This window comes from Chiloscyllium plagiosum, unplaced genomic scaffold (genome assembly GCF_037043375.1).
Source record: "Chiloscyllium plagiosum isolate Xiang-an unplaced genomic scaffold, Cpla_swu_hap1 HiC_scaffold_7, whole genome shotgun sequence".
Taxonomy (NCBI): domain Eukaryota; kingdom Metazoa; phylum Chordata; class Chondrichthyes; order Orectolobiformes; family Hemiscylliidae; genus Chiloscyllium; species Chiloscyllium plagiosum.
This window is the reverse complement of record NW_028270145.1, coordinates 53,470,474-53,486,437: the sequence shown is the minus strand read 5'-3', so window position 1 is coordinate 53,486,437 and position 15,964 is coordinate 53,470,474. Positions and strand designations below refer to the sequence as shown.

The window sequence follows — 15,964 nt, the reverse complement described above, 5'->3', positions numbered from 1 at the left end:
CCCCCCCCACGTCCCTCTCCCCCCCCAACTCCCTCTCCCCCCCCCACGTCCCCCCCTCCTCCCCCCCCCCTCCCTCTCCCCCCCCCACTCCCTCTCCCCCCCCCACTCCCTCTCCCCCCCCCACTCCCTCTCCCCCCCCCACCCCACTCCCCCCCCACCCTCCCCCCCCCACTCCCCCCCCCCCCCACTCCCTCTCCCCCCCCCCCCACTCCCCCCCCCCACTCCCTCCCATCCCCCCCCCCCCCCCACCCCCCCACACACCCCCCCCCACCCCCCACCCCCCCCCCCCCCCACCCCCCCCCACTCCCCCCCCCCCCACCCACTCCCCCCCCACTCCCCCCCCCACCCCACCACTCCCCACCCCCCACCCACACCCCCCCCCCACCCCACTCCCCCCCCCACCCCCACCCCCCCCCACCCCCACCCCCCTCCCACCCCACCCCCCCCCAACCCCCACACCCCACCCCCCAACCCCTCACCCCACCCCCACTCCCCCCCCCACCCCACTCCCCCCCCACCCCCCCCCACACCCCCTCCCCCCACCCAACTCCCCTCCCACCCCCTCCCCCCACCCCCACACCCCACCCCCCCCCCACCCACACCCCCCCCCAACACCCCTCCCCCCCCACCCACCCCCTCCCCCCCACCCCCTCCCCCCCCACCCCCACTCCCCCCCACACCCTCCCCCCCACCCCCCCACCCCCCCACACCCACCCCCCACCCCCAACCCCCCCCCCCACCCCCACCCCCCCCCACCCCACCCCCCCACCCCCACACCCCCCCCCCACCCCCCACCCCCCCCCCACCCCACACCCCCCCCCCCCCCCCACACCCCCCCCCCCCCACACCCCCCCCCAACCCCCCCCCCACCCCCCCACCCCCCCCCCCCCACACCCCCTCCCCCCCCCACCCACTCCCCCCCCACTCCCCTCCCCCCCACCCCTCCCACACCCCCCCCCCACTCCCCTCCCCCCCCACTCCCTCTCCCCTCCCCCACTCCACCCCCCCCACCCCTCCCCACTCCCCCTCCCCCTCCCCCCACCCCTCCCCCCCCACACCCTCCCCCCACCCCCCACCCCACTCCCCTCCCCCACCCCACCCCCACCCCACTCCCCCCCCACCCACACCCCTCCCCCCCACCACCCCCCCCCCACCCCACCCCCACTCCCTCACCCCCCACTCCCTCCCCTCCCCACTCCCCACTCCCCCCCCCACTCCCTCTCCCCCACCCCCACTCCCCTCTCCCACCCCCCCCCACTCCCCTCCCCACCCCCACCCCCCCCACACCCTCCCCCCCCCCCCACTCCTCTCCCCCCCCCCCCACTCCCTCTCCCCCCCACCACTCCCTCTCCCCCCCCACCCTCTCCCCCCCCCCACTCCCTCTCCCCCCCCACTCCCTCTCCCCCCCCACCCACTCCCCCCCACTCCTCTCCCCCCACCCTCCCCACCCCCACTCCCTCCCCCCCACCCTCCCCCCACTCCCCTCCCTCTTCCCCCACTCCCTCCCTCTCCCCCACACCCTCTCCCTCTCCCTCCCCTCCCCTCCCCCCACTCCCCTCCCCTCCCCCACTCCCCTCCCTCTTCCCCCACTCCCCTCCCCCCACTCCCCTCCCTCTTCCCCCCCTCCCTCTCCCCTCCTCCCCTCCCCCCACTCCCCTCCCTCTTCCCCCACTCCACTGCCCCCACTCCCCTCCCTCTTCCCCCCACTCCCTCTCCCTCCCTCTCCCCCCACTCCCCTCCCTCTCCCCCCACTCGCCTCCCTCTCCCCCCACTCGCCTCCCTCTTCCCCAACTCGCCTCCCTCTTCCCCCCACTCGCCTCCCTCTTCCCCCCACTCCCCTCCCTCTTTCCCCCCCACTCCCCTCCCTCTTCCCCCCACTCCCCTCCCACTTCCCCCCCACTCCCCTCCCACTCCCCCCCACTCCCCTCCCTCTTCCCCCCCACACCCCTCCCTCTTCCCCCCCACTCCCTCCCCCCCCACCCCCCTCCCTCTTCCCCCCCCACACCCTCCCCCCCCCCACTCCCTCTCCCCCCCCACTCCCTCCCCCCCCCCACACCCCTCCCCCCCCCCACTCCCACTTCCCCCCCACCCCCACCACCCCCCCCACCCACCCCCCCCCACCCCCCCACTCCCCCCCACCCCACACCCCCCCACTCCCACTCCCCCCCCACTCCCTCTCCCCCCCCCACTCCCTCTTCCCCCCCCCACTCCCTCTCCCCCCCCACTCCCTCTTCCCCCCCCCACTCCCTCTTCCCCCCCCCACTCCCTCTTCCCCCCCCCACTCCCTCTCCCCCCCACTCCCCCCCCACTCCCTCTTCCCCCCCCACTCCCTCTTCCCCCCCCCACTCCCTCTTCCCCCCCCCACTCCCTCTCCCCCCCACTCCCTCTTCCCCCCACTCCCTCTTCCCCCCCACTCCCACTCCCCCCTCCACTCCCCTCCCCCCCTCCACCCCTCTCCCCCCTCCACTCCCTCTCCCCCACTCCCTCTCCCCCCTCCACTCCCTCTCCCCCCACTACCCTCCACTCCCTCTCCCCCCACTACCCTCCACTCCCTCTCCCCCCACTACCCTCCACTCCCTCTCCCCCCACTACCCTCCACTCCCTCTCCCCCACTCCCTCTCCCCCCACTCCCTCTCCCCCACTGCCTTCCTCTCCCCCCCTTCCTCTCCCCCCCTTCCTCTCCCCCCCCCCTCTCCCCCCCCTCCCCTCCCCCCCTTCCTCTCCCCCCTCCACTCCCTCTCCCCCCTCCCCCCCTTCCTCTCCCCCCTTCCTCTCCCCCCACTCCCCCCCTTCCTCTACCCCCACTCCCCCCCTTCCTCTCCCCCCACTCCCCCCCTTCCTCTCCCCCCACTCCCCCCCTTCCTCTCCCCCCACTCCCCCCTTCCTCTCCCCCCTCCACTCCCTCTCCCCCCCTTCCTCTCCCCCCCTTCCTCTCCCCCCTCTCCCCCCCTTCCTCTCCCCCCCTTCCTCTCCCCCCTCCACTCCCTTTCCCCCCATTCCCCCCTTCCTCTCCCCCCTCCACTCCCTTTCCCCCCACTCCCCCCCCTTCCTCTCCCCCCTCCACTCCCTTTCCACCCCCTCCCCCTCCCCCCTCCACTCCCTTTCCCCCCACTCCCCCTCTTCCTCTCCCCCCACTCCCCCCCACCCCCTCCCCCCCCCACTCCCCCCCACACCACTCCCCCCCACTTCCCCCCACCCCACCCCCCCTCTCCTCCCCATTCCCCCTCCCCCCACTCACCCCACTCCCACTCCCCCCCTCTCCCCCCACTCCCCCCCCCTATTCCCCCCCTCTCCCCCCCATTCCCCCCTCTCCCCCCCATTCCCCCCTCTCCCCCCCATTCCCCTCCCCCCCACTCCCCCCTCTCCCCCACTCCCCCCTCTCTCCCCCCCGTCTCCCCCCTCTCTCCCCCCCTGTCTCCCCCCCCACACCCCCCTCTCTCCCCCCCTGTCTCCCCCCCCCATTCCCCCCTCTCTCCCCCCCTGTCTCCCCCCCCCATTCCCCTGTCTCCTCCCCCATTCCCCTGTCTCCCCCCCCATTCCCCTGTCTCCCCCCCATTCCCCTGTCTCCCCCCCCATTCCCCCCTCTCCCCCCCCATTCCCCCCCTTTCTCTCCCCCCCATTTCCCCCCCTTTCTCTCCCCCCATTCCCCCCCCACCACCTCTCCCCCCCATTTCCCCCCCACCTCCTCTCCCCCCCCCCTCTCCCCCCCATTTCCCCCCCACCTCCTCTCCCCCCCATTTCCCCTCCCTCCTCTCCCCCCCATTTCCCCTCCATTCCCCTCCCTCCTCACCCCCCCATTCCCCTCCCTCCTCTCCCCCCCATTCCCCTCCCTCCCTCCCCCCCATTCCCCCTCCCCCCCATTCCCCCTCCCCCCCATTCCCCTCCCTCCTCCCCCCCATTCCCCCTCTCTCCTCTCCCCCCATTCCCCCTCCCTCCTCTCCCCCCCATTTCCCCCTCCCTCCTCTCCCCCCCATTTCCCCCTCCCTCCTCTCCCCCCCATTTCCCCCTCCCTCCTCTCCCCCCCATTTCCCCCTCCCTCCTCTCCCCCCCATTTCCCCCTCCCTCCTCTCCCCCCCATTTCCCCCTCCCTCCTCTCCCCCCATTTCCCCCTCCCTCCTCTCCCCCCCAGTTCCCCCTCCCTCCTCTCCCCCCCATTTCCCCCTCCCTCCTCTCCCCCCCATTTCCCCCTCCCTCTCCCCCCCATTTCCCCCTCCCTCCTCTCCCCCCCATTTCCCCCTCCCTCCTCTCCCCCCCATTTCCCCCTCCCTCCTCTCCCCCCCATTTCCCCCTCCCCTCCTCTCCCCCCCATTTCCCCCTCCCTCCTCTCCCCCCCATTTCCCCCTCCCTCCTCCCCCCCCCATTCCCCCTCCCTCCTCTCCCCCCCATTCCCCCCCCTTCCCCCCCTTCCTCCCCCCATTCCCCCCCTTCCTCCCCCCCATTCCCCCCCCTTCCTCCCCCCTCCACACCCCCCCTTCCTCTCCCCCTTCCACACCCCCCCTTCCTCTCCCCCTCCACACCCCCCCCCCTTCCTCTCCCCCTCCACTCCCCCCCCTTCCTCTCCCCCTCCACTCCCCCCATTCCTCTCCCCCTCCACTCCCCCCATTCCTCTCCCCCTCCACTCCCCCCATTCCTCTCCCCTCCACTCCCCCCCTTCCTCTCCCCCTCCACTCCCTCTCCCCCCCTCTCCCCCCCTCCACTCCCTCTCCCCCCCCACCACTCCCCCTCCCCCCCACCACTCCCCCTCCCCCCCAACCACTCCCCCTCCCCCCCACCACTCCCTCTCCCCCCCACCACTCCCCCTCCCCCCCTCCCCCTCCCCCTCCCCCCCAACCACTCCCCCTCCCCCCCAACCACTCCCCCTCCCCCCCAACCACTCCCAATCCCCCCACCATTCCCTCCCACTCCCTCTCCCCCCCACCACTCCCTCTCCCTCTCCTCCCCCCCACCACTCCCTCTCCCCCCCCACCACTCCCTCTCCCTCTCCTCCCCCCCACTCCCTCTCCTCCCCACTCCCTCTCCCCCCCACCACTCCTCTCCCTCTCCCCCCCCGCCACTCCCTCTTCCCCCCCGCCACTCCCTCTTCCCCCCCGCCACTCCCTCTTCCCCCCCCGCCACTCCCTCTTCCCCCCCCCGCCACTCCCTCTTCCTCCCCCACTCCCTCTTCCTCCCCCACTCCCTCTTCGTCCCCCACTCTCCCCCTACTCCCCCACTCTCCCCCTTCCCCCCCTCTCCCCCCCCCACTCCCTTTCCCCCCCACAAAGATGATTGATGAGGACAGGGTGATAGATGTCTATTCAGACTTTAGGAAGGCTTTTGACAGGGTCCGTCATAGCAGGCTGATACAAAAGGTGAAGTCATATGGGATTTATGGTGAACTGGTAAGATGGTGAACTGGCTCAGTCATAGACATAGTGTAGCAGTGGTAGGGTCTTTTTCAAATGAAGATCTGTGACCGGTTGTGTTCTGCAGGGATCAGGGTGGAATGCCTCCTGTCTGTAATATATGTAAATGTTTTGGAGGAGAATGTCAGTGGCCTGATTAGTAAGATTGCAGACAACACAAAGATTGGGGTGCCATGAATAATGAGGAGGACTGCCAGAGGATACACCAGGGTATAGGCTAGAGACTTGGGTGGAGAACTGGCAAATAGAGTTTAATCCAGCAACATGTGTGTTGATGCAGGAGGGAATTATACTGTAAATGGCAGATTTCATTGGTTGGGGCATAGAGTATAAAAATTGGTAGGTCGTGTGCAGGTCACACATGGAATATTGCAAACAGTTCTGTTTGCCACACTACTAGAAGATTGTGGAAGCTTTGGACAGGGTAGAGAAAAGATTTACCAGGATGTTGCCTAGTTTGGAGGCTATCAGCTGTGAGGAGAGACAGGATAAAGTTTGTTTGTTTTCACTTGAACATTAAAGGATGAGGCATGACCTGATAGAAGTATAAAAAATTATGAGAGGCATAGAGAGAGTGGATAGTCAAGTCTTTATATGAGGGTTGAAATGTCAATTACTCGGGCACATAGGTTTAAGTTAAAAGGAGAAACACTTAAAAAAAAAAGATGAGAGAGCCAGGTTTTTTTATACAGAAAGGTAAGTGCCTGGAATGCGCTGTCAGTGGTGGCAGTAGGAGGGGAGGCAATAGGCAATGTTTAAGAGGCATCTTGCTAGCAGAATGCAATTACAGAGCAATTCCTTCATTTTGGCACCCCACGTTCACTCACTCCATCACTGTCACACAGTTGCAGCAATGAGTACGATATGCATGATGCACAGCAGCAACTTGCCAAGTCTCCTTCAACAGCACTTTGGAAACCCACCCCCGTAACCATTTGGAAAGACTAGGAGCAGATGCTTGGGAACACCACTACCTGTATGTCCCATTCCAAACTTACTATCCTGACTTGGAACTCGAACAGCAGTCTTGGTGTACCATACCAAATGAACTGCAACAGTTCAAGAAAGCAGCTGATCACCCACCACCACCTTCAGTAATTGGGGATGGGAAACAAATGCTGGCCCTGCTCGTGACATCCACATCCAAGGAAAGGATTAAAAAAAACTACTGCAAGCAGTTTGGATTTTGTGCTGTCTCAGAGTCATACACCGGAAACAGACTCTTCATTCCCACATGTCCATGCTGACCAGGTTTCCCAAACCAAACTAGTTCCATTTGCCTGCATTTGGCCCATTTCCCTTTAAACCTTTCCTATTCATGTACCTTTTCAAATGTTTTTTAAATGTTGTAATTGTACACACCTCTACTACTCTCTCTGGCAGTTCATTCCTTACATGCACTACCCGCTGTGTTAAAAAGTTGCCCCTCAGGTCCCTTTTAAATCTTTACCCTCTTGCTTTAAACCTATAACCTCTAGTTTTGAATTTTCCTACCTTAGGGAAAAGGCCTTTGCTATTCACCTTATTTATGCCCCTCATGATTTTATAAACCTCTGTAAGGTCACCTCTTAACCTCCTATGCATGAGGGTAAAAAGCCCCAGCCAATCTAGCCTCTCCTTTTAACTTAAACCCTCCAGTCCCGGTGACATCCTTGTAAACCTTTTCTGAACCTTTACCAATTTAATAATATCCTTACTATGGTAGAACAATCAGAACTGTATGTAGTACTCCATAAATGGCCTCACCAATGTCCTGTACGGCTGCAACATGATGTCCCAACTCTTATACTGAATGCGCTGATCGATGAAGACAAATGCACACTTGATTAGACTGGTAGTTTCAGGTTGATCTGCATTTAAATAAAAAGGGTAATATAATTGGACACCCACACAAACTTGCTTACTAGATCAGAAAGCTAGTACATTATGCTTAATACAATTCGGCAAGTACAGACCAGAAATTAATGAATTTACATGACATTCGAAGGAATTTATGGGTGCAGCCCTCACCAGGTCTAAACATGTTATCATTTAAAGATTGCTTAATCAGTATCTTTCATCAGCTAAGAAACAATTTAAGCAATCATAAACCGTGTTTTATATGTTGCTTATTTTACACATCTCTGACTGAAAACTTGGATGTTTTATCCAATTAAATCATCTTCGACTGTCACAATTTCTTGTTTAATAATTGTTAATATTTAATATTGCAACTGCCTAAGGTAATAATTTACAATTGACATCACTTATGATTTTCTGATGTGTTTTTTAATTTTGTTTTTTTGTGTTTCAGTTACGTGATGTAACTTTTTATTTAAATGTTTTTACTTTAATTTTTAAACTTTTTTGCTTCCTCAAGGTAACCAGCTCCTTTATGTTCCGTTAACTGGTACCTCCGGCTTGCACTCTTATACTCCATAACTGGGCTGTTGTAGCCTTCTCTGCAATCAGGGGTGCTCCATTCTCTCAAGATACCTTCTTTATTCATCGCACCCCTTGGTCCATGCTTGCTGGTCCTACAAGAACTTACCCCCACATTACCAATCCCAGTTCTCCCTTACTGTTCTTTTGTAATGATCCACCCATCACTTTATGTGCTTCCACCTGTAGCTCTGTCTTCTGATTCCTTTGCTCATGGCTGCCACAGATAAAGTTCTAGTCTCTCGCAAACAGTTCTGCATGTCCTTTGTGAACTGAGCTGTGACATCCTGCTGTTGTCTTTCCTACTTTTACCCACCTTGTTTCTCCTAATCACTTCAGTATGCTTCCACCTTTCAATCCTGATTGTCAGCCTTTGGCCATTACATTTTATATTGGTCATAGCTTCTACTGTAGTCATATGAAAGTTTGTCAGTTAAAATACTTCTTGGGGTATTAAAAATTATGTTTACAGAATTTTCTGCTATGAGCTACTTTGATAAAATAAATTTAAACCACATCCCATTGTCATCTCACTTTGGCTTCTTTCTTGCAATTTTCAAGAAAAGATCAGACAAGCTTTTGATACTGCTTGCTGAAACAGTTGGCCTTTCCAAAAGGTTTCAGTTCTGTCCTGATACCACATGATCGGCTTGCTCAAAAGAAAAGTTCAACAGAGCAACAATGGATAAAGAAACCCAAGGATAGTTTTAGATCCTAACACATTGGGTTTAGAAAGATGGAAACTGAAAACTTTAAACATTTGAAACCCAAACAAAAGCTATTTTAAACCTTCCCACTTTTATTTTTAAGGGAGATGACCAACCAATCCACTCAGAAGAAGTGAGTCAGTCAATAACATTATTTGAGGAGGCTGCACATCTCCCAAGATAAGAAGGACTCTGTTACTAACTCATTGCCTGACATCCCTGGCAGGTAAAAGGAAGCTAGATCTATTAAATAATTATTTTGACAGTGTTGGTTGTAGGCAACGAAAGGCATTTCCACCCTATGAAGAAGTCTCTGGCTTTCCACTCTATCTATACCTCTCATCATCTTGTACACCTCTATCAAGTCACCTCTTATCCTTCTTCGCTCCAATGAGAAAATTCCTAGCTCCCTCAGCCTTATTTCAGAAGATATGCCCTCCAGCTCAGGCAGCATTCTGGTAAATCTGCTCTGTACCCTCTCTTTCACATCTTTCCTATAAAGAGGCGACCAGACAGGGCAGCATAGTGGCACAGTGTGGAGTTTGTACATTCTCCCTGTGTCTGTGGGGATTTCCTCTGGGTGCTCAGGTTTCTTCCCACAGTCCAAAAATGTGCAGATTAGTGAATTGGCCATGCTAAATTGCCTATAGTGTTCAGGGTGTGTAGGTTAGGGGCATTAGTCAGCGGTAAATGTAGAGTAGTAGGGGAATGTGTCTGATTGGGTAACTCTTCAGAGGGTCTGTGTGCACTTGTTCCAACCATAAGGATTCTATGATTTCTAGAACTGAACGCTATATTCCAAGTGTGGTCTAACCAGGGCTCTTTGGAGCTGCAGCACAACCTCATGGCTCTTAAACTCAAACCCCATGCTAATGAAAGCCAACTCACGATATGTCTTTTTAACAACTCTATCAACTTGGGTGGCAGCCTTGAAGGATCTATGGACATGGACCCCTAGATCTCTCTGTTCCTCCACACTGCCAAGAATCCTCCCTTTATCCCTGTATTCTGCATTCATGTTTGACCATCTAAAATGAATCATTTCACACTTTTCTAGGTTGAACTCCATCTGCCACTTATCAGCCCAGCTCTGCATCCTGTTGATGTCCCACTGCAACCTACACCAGCCCTCCATAATATCCACCACCCCACCAACCTTCGTGTAGTCAACAAATTTATGAACCTACCCTTCCACTTCCTCATCCAAGTCATTTATAAAAATCACAAAGAGAAGAGGTACCAGAACTGATCCCTGTGGAACACCACTGGTCACCTAGCTCCAGGCCGAATACTTTCCATCTACTACCATCCTCTGTGTTCTATGAGCCAGCCAATTCTGTATCCTGACAGCCAGATTTCCCTGTATCCCATGTCTCCTTACTTTCTGATTGACCCTACCATGGGGAACCTTATCAAACGACTTGCTAAAATCCATGTACACCACATCCACTGCTCTATCTTCATCAATGTATTTCGTTACATCCTCAAAGATTTGTGAGGCATGAGCTGCCCCTCTCAAAGCATGCTGACTATCTCTAATGAAACTATGGTTTTCCAAGTAATACAGTCATAGAGATGTACAGCATGGAAACAGACACTTTGGTCCAATTCGTCCATGCCAACCAGATATTCTAACCTAATCTAGTCTCATTTGCCAGCACTTGGCCCATTTTTCTTTAAACACTCCCTAATGATATACCCTCCAAATGCCTTTTAAATGTTGCAATTGTATCAGCCTCCACCATTTCCTCTGGCAGCTCATTCCATACACACACCACCCTCTGCGTGAAAAAGTTGCCCCTTAGGTCCCTTTTAAATCTTTCCCCTCTCACCCTAAACCTGGATCCTCTAGTTCTGAACTCCCTCACCCCAGAGAAAAGACCTTGTCTATTTATCCTATCCATGTCCCTCATGATTTTATAAACCTCTAAGATCACCCCTCAGCCTCTGATGCTCCAGGGGAAACAGCCCTAGCCTATTCAGCCTCTCCCTATAGCTCAAATCCTCCAATCCTGGCAACATTCTTGTAAATCTTTTCTGAACCCTTTCAAGTTCCTACCCTACTGTTCTTAGAATACTGAATGGACTCTCAAACTCTTAACACTCACTAGTACCTGTGTTTTTGTTTTTGCTGCTGTTTACCTATTATTTACTTATCTATGCTCCCTAACTCTGTGATCTGTCTGTATTGCTCACGAGACAAAGCTTTTCACTGTGCCTAGGTACACGTGACAATAGATTCAATTCAATTCAATTAAATAAGTTAGAACATGAGAGAAACTAATTAGAAATATTTTTAAAATGGCAAGTATTTCTATAGATATCTAAAAAGGAAAATTTTAAGTAAAGCGAGTGTTGGAGAGTCAGAATGGGGAGCTTCTAATCCATAGTAAAGAAATGTCAGGTGTAATGAGTATATATTTTGCTTCTCTCATTGTTATAGAGGATACAAAAAAAATCCAGTAATATTTGTGAATCAGAAGGTTGAAGGAAGACAAGAACCTGATAAAATTATTATACGAGTGGGGTTTTGCTAGGGCGTGTGTTGGGCTCTCCACTTCCTACAGTTTATATCCATGGAGATTAGGATGAGGGGACCGAAGTCTTGGTGGCTAAATTTGCAGGTGACACAAACTTGAGTAGGAAGGTATGTTGTGAAGACGATATATGAAGTATTCAGATGGATATAGACAGTTTGAATGAGTCAGCAAAAATCTGGCAGATGAAGTATAATGTGGGAAAATATGAAGTTGTTCATTTTGGCAAGAAGAATTTTAAAAACATATTATTTAAATGGAGAACTATGGCACAGTACTGAATTGCAGAAGAATTTTGGTGTTCTAGTGCATGAGTCACTAAGCATTATTTGCAAGTACAGCAAGAGATTAAGACAGCTAATGGAATGCTATCCTTTAATATTAGAGGAAATGCATATTAAATGCAAGGGTGTTATATTTCAGTTAGATAGGACATTGGCAAGAGCAAATATTGAATATGTGTACAGTTTTGGTTTCCTTACTTAAGGCTGTAAATGAATTGAAGACATTTCAGAGTATGTATACCAAATTGATATCTGAAATGAGTGGATAGTCTTCTGAGGAAATATTGGACTAACTTGGCCCAATTGGAATTTAGAAGAGTGAGGGGTATTTGATTGGAGTTTATAAGACTGAATGGTCTAGAAAAGATGGATATGGAAATTATTACTATTTTAGTGGGTGAGTCCAGGACTAGGAGATGTATTTTAAAATTAAGGATTTAGGACAGAAATGAAGTGAATTTTTTTTTAATCTGAGTTGTGTGACTTTGGAACTTTATGCTTCAGAACATGGTGGAGGCAGGGTCTTTGAACATCTTTAGGGCTGAGGTACATAAAACTCTTGTTTGACAAGGGAATCAAATATTATCGGGAATGGATGGAAATGTGGAATTTGGAACACAAACAGATCAGTCATGACATTACTGAATGGCAGAGCAGGTTTGAAGTGTTGAATTGCCTATTTCTTCTCCTAATTCATTTGTATGTACTAACAGCATAACAATCAAGGACTGCAGCGGTTCAAGAAAGCAGCTTACTACCACTAACTCAAGGGCAATTAGGAATGGGCAATAAATGCTAACACACTAATTTGCATAACGAATAAAACAAAAGATGCATTACTGGGCTTTCACTGGCTGTTCAGCCAGCAGGAGACCCCCATTGTCTGCATACTATACCATAGCATGGGTGCCATTTATACCACACCCCAAAAACATTACTTGAAGTGATAACAAAACTCATGATCTTCCACAATAATTTGAACTGCAATTATACCTCATCTCCATGCCAAGAACTGCTAAATAATTTTGAAAACTATTAGTGGAGTTTAGTGACAGATCTGTAGAAACTGTGCAGAAATCACATAAATGGTGAGGAATACAATTTCTCCAAAGTTTCCATTGAAGTTGAACCTGGAGATCAGAAGAGCCCTTGTGGAAATTCAACGTTTAAATACCTACCTTACATTGGCACGTCTTAGTGTCTTTAATATCTGAACTTTTTAAAGAAAATTGTGATCAATATAAATTATATGCATTAGTGAAAGAATACATATAAAAGTCACATTTGCAGTTTTTACAGAGAGTATTAGAAATTATGCCATTTGTCGAGATTTCCTTTCATAGAAACTAGGAGCAGGATGTGGCTTTTCAGCCTTTTGAGCCTGCTCTGTCATTCATTATGATCGTGAATGTTTCTCTAGCTCAACGCCATATTTCTGCTTTTTATCAATATCCTTGATACATTTAATATCTAAAAAAAATTATCATTTTCTGAGGAACTGTTTCATTCAAATGTTAACAGGGTTTATATGCCAATCCAGTTTGACCACAATACATGAAATTATTAGAAGTTTGACTTGACTACCCAGATGATGGTGAACCAGATGATGGGCATTACTAAAGTCATTTAATGGAATCATAATAAGTTTGGGTTCCTAACATCCAGTGTCTCATAGATAAATGGTCAAACTTCAGACCGTGAAATTGTTTCAGTTTCCTGCTGAAAATTTCATTTCACCGTTAAAGCTTGAACTTCATATTGGTATAAGAGAATATAATTAGTTACTTATTAGTTGTGATCAAGTCAAGGTGCAATACTTGATAATGCATTAAACTAGAAGCAGTGACTGAGAAGATACTGCATAAATCAGTGCACTGAAATGCTGTGGACTGGTGTTAATGTATGACAAATATTAAACAACATAAATTATTACCTCAGACTGCACCTGGAGGTTGTGTTTGGGGAAGTGACTTAGCAAGTGTTACATTGTCCAAAAAAAAATGCAGGACAGGACCTATAGTGCAGGGAAGGGAATGAACAAGGAAGAGGGGTTCATGTTCTGAAATTGTTAAAGTCAGTGTTGAGTCCTGAGGCTGTTAAGGTGCCAAGGTAGAAAATGAGATGTTTTCGTGTAGATTGTATCGAGCCTCACTGGAGCACTGCCATAGGCCTGAGGCAGAAGTCTGTGCATCTTTGGACTGTGGGAGGAAACAGGAGCACCCAGCAGAAACCCATGTAGACACAAGGAGAACATGTAAATTCCACACACATACTGTGAGTAAGGTTGGAATTGAACTCGGGTTCCTAATGCTGTGAGGCAGCAATGCTCACCATTGAGTCACTGTGCCCATTATCACATTGCTGTTTATGGGAGCTTGTGCATAAACTGACGGCTGTGTTTCATCCACTGCAATATTGACTAATCTTCAAAAGTACTTTGTTGACTCTGAAGTGTTTTGGAATGCTGTGTATGTGTGAAAAACACGAGATAATTACAGGTCCTTTTTATATCTGTCAACATGAGTCCATAAAAGTGTGACAGCTCTCTCTTGCCAGTTTAAAGAAAGTCATTGAGAAGATGCAGGAAATTTTGAATGGGAAAGATGAGTAGCCAGAAATCATTATCTATGTGGAAACCAATGGCATAGGAAGGAAAAGAATTCAGGTGCTATGGTCAGAATTTCATAAGCTCAGGAGAAAGTTATAAGATAGCATCTCCAAGGTAGCAATCTTTGGATTACTTGCAGTGTCAAACAGGACAAAGTGTAAAGGTTCAGTCGGATAAAAACAGATCAACCAATGACTGGAAACACTCTTTGAAGTTCAAATTTATAGGGCATTCGTACAAATTTTTGGGCTAACAGAAATCTGTTCAGTATGAACATTTTACACCTTGAAAGAATTAGAATAACGGTTCTTGCTAATGGTTAACGTTTAAGACCAATTTAGCAGAAAGATGAGCACAGCATGGGACATTTTCAGAAGAAAAATAAGATTCACAAATGGCTGGGAGACATGAATAACATTTAAGAATAGTTCAGAAATAGATGAGATTAAATGAAGTCAAAGCAAGACAGACAATGATGAGTGCCAACACGTAAGACACATAGCCATGAATGGGCTATGAAGATAAGAATTTGTCAACCACAGATAACCTGGGATTATATTATTGCGGCAATAACAGACATGCCTTAAAGAAGAGGAGAATTTGGGATCTTAAATGTTCCTGGCTACACGTAGGTCAGGAAAAACAGGAAAAGAGAAAGAAGAATGTGCCAGCATTAATTATCAAAGAAACTGCAATAGATTGGTACAAAGAGAAAAGGGGAGGAATTCCTGAATTGTCTTTAAAATAAACTCAAAAGCTGAAGGCAAAATACTGGATCTGGTTCTGGGGAGTAAAGTTCAGCATGTTTCAGTGGGAGAAACCTTTAGGAAATAATGATCATACTTTCACAAGTTTTAGAATTGTTAAGCAAAAGGACAAAGACCAATACTGTATAATTAAATACTTAATTTGAAGAGTGCTCAATTCAAATATGATCTGGTATGGGTAAATTTGAATCAAATATTGGTAGATAAAACATGACAGAATAATTAAAGAAGAGAAGGTTTGGGTACAGAGTAGATATATTCTGCAAACAAGAAGGGAAGTATATTCAAAGCTAGACTTTTCTGGAAGACCAAAAAAAGAGATCTCATGTATTGGACCAATACAAGCAGATGAAAAATTGCTAAATACAGCAAATACAAAGATGTTCTTTAAAAAAAAAGATTTGTAAGAAGTTATTAGACAGTATTAGAGGTTATATAGAAGGGAAACCAATAATCTTTTATAAACATATATATAGTAAAAGGGAGCAGTGCCAATTAGGGATCAAAAAAGAAATCTCGTTGTGGAGGCCATGGCTTGGAGTTGGACTAAAAGCACGTTTTGCAATTGTTTTCATTCAGTAAAGGATGCTGCCTACTCAACAGTAAAGGAGGACTTGGCAGAGATATTGAATAGGATGAAAATAACTTGGGTTGGCCAGAATCAAAAAGGCACCTGTCGAATTGGTAAGCATCCTACTTATGGAAGCAAGGTGGAAATTATGGAAGCTCTGGCAACAGTCTTCCAATTGGTAGTGTCAGAGGGCAGAAGGATTATAAATTGTATTCTTCAAAAATGGGAAGGGAGTAAGCTGAAAAATTATGAATAGTTTTGATAGCTTCTCCCTATTTATTCTATTTGCAGTGCTAGATTGTTTGGAAACCGGAGGACATTATTTTAGGGTGTTAGACAAAAGAACTACAGGCAACATGAAGAAATTTGTTTCTCATTACGTTATGATCTCAAATGTATTGCCTAAATGGGCAGTGGAAGCAAGTTCATAATTTAGAAAGGGCATTGGATAATTATTTGAAGGTAATAAAATAACAGATCTATTGGGAAACATCAGTGAAGTGGAAATAATTGGATTGATTTTTCCACAGGCATGATAAAGAACTAGAGGCAGCTGTCTAATGACTTCATTTTCAGTGATAAAACCACATCACAAGAATGTTGAGGGCTGAGTATCAAAGGATGATCTGGAATAAGATTGTTTTGTAATGTCAGAGCATTGGTAAAA

At 50.7% G+C, this 15,964-nt stretch overlaps 1 protein-coding gene and 1 long non-coding RNA gene across 9 annotated transcripts in view; one reads left to right on the top strand and one right to left on the bottom strand.

Annotated features, from left to right (window-relative positions):
* Positions 1-15,964, top strand: part of LOC122551560 (ferroportin-like) — a 67,782-nt gene that overhangs the window by 4,201 nt on the left and 47,617 nt on the right. For 4 of the 6 annotated variants that reach the window (XM_087989030.1, XM_087989028.1, XM_087989025.1 and 1 more), the window contains exon 2: positions 8,634-8,756. The exons of 1 other annotated variant lie outside the window; for it this stretch is intronic. The gene's annotated coding sequence lies outside the window, so the exon portion shown is untranslated. Of the gene's footprint in view, positions 1-8,633; positions 8,757-15,305; positions 15,411-15,964 lie in introns of all 6 variants that reach the window. One more of the 6 variants, XM_087989026.1, reaches the window with a different exon arrangement.
* The window catches only part of LOC122551561 (uncharacterized), a 38,611-nt gene that overhangs the window by 10,005 nt on the left and 12,642 nt on the right, over positions 1-15,964 (bottom strand). For 2 of the 3 annotated variants that reach the window (XR_015757673.1, XR_015757675.1), the window contains exon 5: positions 7,149-7,252. This is a non-coding gene — a long non-coding RNA (uncharacterized LOC122551561). Of the gene's footprint in view, positions 1-5,300; positions 5,494-7,148; positions 7,253-15,964 lie in introns of those variants that run through there. The other variant, XR_015757674.1, reaches the window with a different exon arrangement.